This window comes from Betta splendens, chromosome 13, assembly GCF_900634795.4.
Source record: "Betta splendens chromosome 13, fBetSpl5.4, whole genome shotgun sequence".
In the NCBI taxonomy this organism is placed as follows: domain Eukaryota; kingdom Metazoa; phylum Chordata; class Actinopteri; order Anabantiformes; family Osphronemidae; genus Betta; species Betta splendens.
Genome location: NC_040893.2, coordinates 8,151,310 through 8,157,087, shown reverse-complemented (window position 1 = coordinate 8,157,087; position 5,778 = coordinate 8,151,310). Strand labels below are relative to the sequence as shown.

Sequence of the window (5,778 nt, the reverse complement as noted above, 5' to 3'; positions counted from 1 at the left end):
CTGCATTAAAAGTGCACCGCGTCTGAGACACTGGGAGAGGCAGTGTGTGATTTCGTCCTCCAAGTCTTCCCCAGGCGTCCTTGAAGGAGACTTGCAGGGAATATCTGACTCCGTGTGTCTGCGCGTGTCACTGTGTGTTTTCGCCCTCACAGGCTCGGTTTAGTACCGGAGGCGCGCCCCGTGGAGCGGCATTACAGGTGTTCCCCTCACAAATCAGGGTGTGAGGGAACGAAACACAACCCGAGGCGGGAGAGCGGACCTGCACCGATGAATGGGAAATGTAATTAAATCAAGTGGGGGTGGGAGAAAAAGCCTTAGTCAGTGCGTTCCCGGACCGGCGACACCGTCGCTCCCGTGTCTGACCTTGTTTCTCCACCTGTCTACACGCGCTATCAGCCGCGCTCACGTCGGCGTGGCGACAGGAAGCGGGCGGCGCCGAGAGAAGGGCACCGCCCGGAGTTCACGCAAAAGGGAGATCACACGTTTTAAATTTAGTCTGAACTCCTAGGTCCACGTCTGCGACGGCGCCTCTGAGCTGCAGCGGAACTACTTTGCGCTTGCGTTGGAAGTAAACAGCGGCTGAGTCTTTACAGCTGAAACACGCAGGTGGTGTGTCGGGAATGAGAATGAAGCCGCCGCCGCCGCCGCCGCTGTCGCTGAAAAGCTTCCAGAAATAAACCTGGCTACAGACGTATACATATTAAAATCTGATTTTGAGTCTGGATGTGTAGGCCGAGCAAAGAACAACAACAACCTGCTTTTTTAGCTAATATTTCCATGAATGCGGCGAATGCTGGATGAAGTGTTCACGTTCTCCTTCATGTATATTTAATCAGCCAATACAAACCTTTTTTATTTTGTCAATATTGGTTTTTGATCTTTAGCAATTGGAGTATTTTCCCCGAGGCAAGTCTTATGTTGAAACCAAGACTAAACGAAAACGACACTCCAGCTGCATCATGGGAAATGTAGGCTCCTGCGTAGGGCAAAAAGAAACACGTGTGTTTAAGAGGAAGGGGTTTGTGGTGTTCCTCGCGGTGCCGTTTAAAACCATACACACGTGTTCTCCCGCGGATGATAAGTAGGAAAGGTTGTTTAAAGATAGCCGCCACCGAGCAGATAATATTCCAAATCTATCAGACAATAATTCTTTGAAGGCGTGTGGCCATTAAGAAACCATTTTGCCTTTTGTTGCCTGTGCTCCTCCATATTTCATTGAGATGCATATCTGCCTTTCACACTGTCTGCCTGCTCCGCTATTCTCTATTCAACGGTGACCCATTGCTCCCTGCCATACAATCCTTCACCTTCCTGGGCTTAAAAGTAATTACCACTTTAATTTGCTGTCCGCCTTTGTGCATGCCTGAGTGTATCTGTAACTGGCTGGAGCTCTGGGTGTGTGTGTTTGAGGGGGGGGGGCATATGTATGAAGAGCATAGTACTAAAACAATGAGTTGCTAATTAATGGATAGAAAATGGATCGACGACCCTTTTGCTAATTAATTAATTGTTAAACTGTCTTATCAACAGTATTTATACAGTAACTGGTTCGTGACCAGGCCGCATTGTGTGTTGTGTTGTGTTTGGTGTGTGTGTTTGTGTGTTTGTAATGGCTACCCTCCCATTGGCCCAATTACTCCAGAACCAAACCCCCTCTGCTTCGCTGCTTCCCCTCTAAAATCCCTCACCCCTCTCACCTCCTGGTCCCGGCGGTGGACCCCCAGGACCCCGCAGCCTTCCAGCCCCGCCCCTCGGGCCCGGCCCGGCCCGGCCAGATTGTCCATCACAACACACTCGACCTCTCGCAGGAGCGCCGCCGCCGCCACCCTTGTACTTCCTGCTCCGCTCGCCGGCGAGTCCATTCAATTCATGGGTCCATCACGCCCACTTTGTTCCTGTCCGCTATCATCGCGTCTGTCTGCTCCTCCACTTACCCCTTTAACTCCCCCTCCTGCCCCCTTCCTCCCATATCTCCCCTCTCCTTGCTCCTCTGTTTTCCCCCCTCTGCCCTCCGTGGTCCCAGGTGAGCTGACGACACAAGGAGAGCAGGAACGCTCTGCGAATATTAATGGTTTGATCTGAATATTAATAAACCATGCATCTTAATGATCTCTAAAAAAAAAAAAAACACAAAGAGCCACAGTGATGCGCTGCACTGCTGGGATACACACACGCACGGAGGCCTGCGCGAGCGTGCACGTGCACGTGCACACGCGTCCGTACTACCCGTCCTGCTCTGTGTAGATTAGTTAAAACAGGGCCTTATCCTCCACCTGCTGTTTAAATGCTGAGCGTCACGTTCAAGACAAATGTGTTGTCCTTTTTTTTTCCTCTCAGCAAATGAAGACACCTCTGGTTTCCCACGTCCTTCTCCTCTATCTCCTCCTGTTGCTCTCTTCATTTTCTTTTTATCTCCTTCTTCTCGTTCAGTTCAGGCAGCAACACACGCACACACACCTCACAGTTGCCCCGTATCACCCCCCCCCCCCCTCGCCACTATCTCACCCTCTCTCACTCTATCACTTTCTCACTAGATTACCCCATCTCTCCCTCTCCCAGCATCACCTACTCGATATTCCAGCCTTGTTCTCCTGCAGTCTCCAGCACAACTTTCTGACCCACTTCCTCTCTCCTCCCTGGCCCCCTGATCAAAGCCTGCAGGACGGCATCGCCTTGGGCAGTGGAGAGGGAGAGCGCGAGATGGCGGGATGAAGGGATCCGAGTCGAGAGAAGAGAGGAAGAGACAGATAGGGAAGGGATAGAGCGCCACGAGAGAGGGGGAACAGAGAGATCACAAGGACGGGAAGAGGAGCCAGGTGCCCTCTCAGCCCAAGGACAAAAGCTCTTCCTGGCGGATCACACGCACGCAAACGCGCGCCGGCTTCCTGTCAGCGCCGTCATTCACGCCCGCGTACGTCGCGCGTGACGGGCCCGTTGACGTTAATGTGGCGCGAGGAAAAAAACATCAAAATACACCCCCCCCCCCCCCCCCCCCGAAACAGTTCAACTTTAAAAGTGACGGCCATTAAAATTCAGCAGGATGTTTAATAAATTACACTTTCAGATTGCATGTTGTCCCATCTTGTTATTCTGTTTTGCATGCAGGCGTGGCACAGGTGAGCGCACTGACAATGTGTATCTGTATCCCAGCGGCTGTCAGTCAACGCCAGCGTTTAAATCCCAAAAAAGGCGTTTTGAGCGGGGAAAAAAAGTGCTTTACAACTAGAAAACATTACAAAAGTGATTTGTTGTATTACATGAAGTTTTACATGACGACCAAAATGGAGAGTGGAGCCTCAAGGCGACGCACCGGGCTGTGGGTTTGTATGGTCTATTCATCCCAGTGGCCGTGTTGGTCGGGCAGCCGGGGCGGGTGGAGAGGATGGAGGAACACCAGCCCATTTGTACCCAGAGCGAGGTGGTGTGTACTTTAACATTCCCCGCGCATCCCGACAAAGAGCACTAATTATAAATAAATTAGGGACACGACACGGTGTGCCACAGGGGGACCAGCCAGAGCAGTCACAGAATAGAGAGACTGATAGAGAGAGGAGAGGGTGCGTAAAAGAAAGCGAGCGGCAGGAGGGAAGGAGACGAGAAGACAGAGAGGAGCAGACGGGAGAGATTTGGCAATGACATAGAGGAGCAAGTAGGAGAAGAAAGTAGATAAGAAAACAGAGGAATGGAGCACGGGGAGGCCTGGGGATGAACGGGGCGGGGGAGGGCGGGGGAGGGACGGGGGAGAGCGCGTCTACCAGGCCCCCGTCCTCAAAATGCAGCGTGAACATACATCTGCCGCTACGAAACTGACAAGATCCTCAGCAGATGACGGAGGCAGTGTAATACGTTTGAGCCGAGATAGAGGGAGGTGGCAGGGAAATTAACCAGCGGCGTGAAACACAGGGAGGGAGGAAGCCAGGCAGTCGGAGACGAACCCGCGACGGAGCAGAAAAAAAGCGGGATCCGGCTCCGCGCCTGTCGGAAACGGGCTCCGGTTATTTAGGACGTAAATAATACAAATCTGATTAAATGCACACTACACAATAATCATAAGGTGCCGATATCTGTCCTACACACACTAGTAGTCAACACTCCCCACCTGTCACTCAACATTATCTAAGATGACTTGTCAAGTGTGTGTCAAGAGACGTGTGTGTGTGTGTGTGTGTGTGTGTGTGTGTGTGTGTGTGTGTGTGTGTACACACATGCATGAGAGAGAGAGAACAGAGATCCGTTCCTGCCTCTTTGCGCCGCCGTCTGCCTCACACCTGCGCGTGTGTGTGTTGCTCGCGAGCACGCGGGCACAGAACCTTGCCGCTATCTAAATGGATCACACTTCAGAGCGTGCCACCGTTTCTCAGGAGCCGCCATCCCCGCGCCGACAGACCAGCGCACGGGCAGGGAGACAGCCCGGGGGGGGGGGGGGGGGGGGTGGAGCCGACTCGCTCCACTCAAGGTTACGTCCTGTCTGAAGTTGAGAACTGATGACTGTCACCGCGGCGGGTGAAATGTGGCGGAGTCCGGGAGGAAAAATGACCATTGTCTCTACTGGCGTGAACGCGTGAACGTGTGAAATGACGGAGGGAGGACTCGCCGCGGCCCGGCGGACGTTTATCACCGCCGAACCACCGCTTTGTGTCGGCGGCTCAGAGCCGGGGGTCAGAGGTCAGCCGGCCGCGACACAGACGCGGGAAGGTCGGGCCGCGCGACCCGCGCTTGGCCCCCGACACCGCCGTTGCCGTGGCAACGGCGCTGCAGACAAACACGATGTCGGCGGACGGCGAGAGGCCACAGAACAACGCGGCGCTCGCTCGCGGGAGGGAAAAGAAGACGTTTACTGCGCCCGATGCGCCGAAAACAACACAGATAATTCGAAAGAGCCTCATTATCAAAGTCTGCTCTCGCGCGCGTGTAGTTCTAAACTTTCTGCGCGGCGGAGAGTTAAAGAAGAAGAAAGGTAAAGACGGGAGGGAAGACAAGAGGGGAGCAGCTTGTTGCATTAGCATTCCACCAGCAGAGAGGCTGTCTGTTTGCCTCTGGCAGCAGCCGAGAGAGGGGGACACTCTCTGCATCCTCACACGGCTCGTCTATCTCTCGCTCTGTCACTGTCTATCTCTCGCTCTGTCTGTCTCTGCCCGTCTCTCTCTCTCCCCCTCGCTTCGCCCCGGCTCTGTCTGTTACACTCCTCCCGCCGCTCTGCCACTGCCTGTCAGTGTTTTTCCCCGCTCTGGACCATTTTCCTCTGCAGTCGTCTCGTATCTCCCTATCACTCCATCTGAGGCTGTCATCTTTCACTTTATCTTTCCCTCCGCTAATTTCTATTTCGCCCGCTTCCTCTTCACATTGTTGTTTTTTTTTTTTCTCTTCCCATTCAGAACCTCGTCTATGCCCCAGTTCTCCCTTTAGACGACACGCTGAAGGCTGGAAACCAACTGGAGCCAGGAGGGAAACGGAGCATTTTGCATGTTCTGTAAATGGACATGACAGATTTATTTCTCAGTAAAGATAAACCCAGTGAATGCACGCGTCCATATTAATACAAGCATTCTGCGCTCGCACCGACGGTTCACTTCTGTTGTAATCACCCTGTTGGATCAGTCCATTAAAATAGTAAATGTCACACTCAGAACGTGGCTTAGTCTGAACTCCGGGTTTAAAATGACAATTTCATCACTCCGGCGTGAATACAGTCACGCAGGGTGGTCTTACAGGAAGCCCATCACCCACCCTTTGTTGCCACGGCGATTCCAATAAACAACAACAAATGCTGAGCAATCC

The 5,778-nt window shown here is 52.9% G+C and overlaps 1 long non-coding RNA gene across 1 annotated transcript; it reads left to right on the top strand.

The window, feature by feature from the left end:
• The first annotated feature begins 4,440 nt into the window (after positions 1-4,440).
• LOC129605009 (uncharacterized) lies at positions 4,441-5,519 on the top strand. The gene is made up of 2 exons (XR_008696469.1): positions 4,441-4,957; positions 5,376-5,519. It is a non-coding gene; the product is annotated as an uncharacterized LOC129605009 (long non-coding RNA).
• Positions 5,520-5,778: the final 259 nt, after the last annotated feature.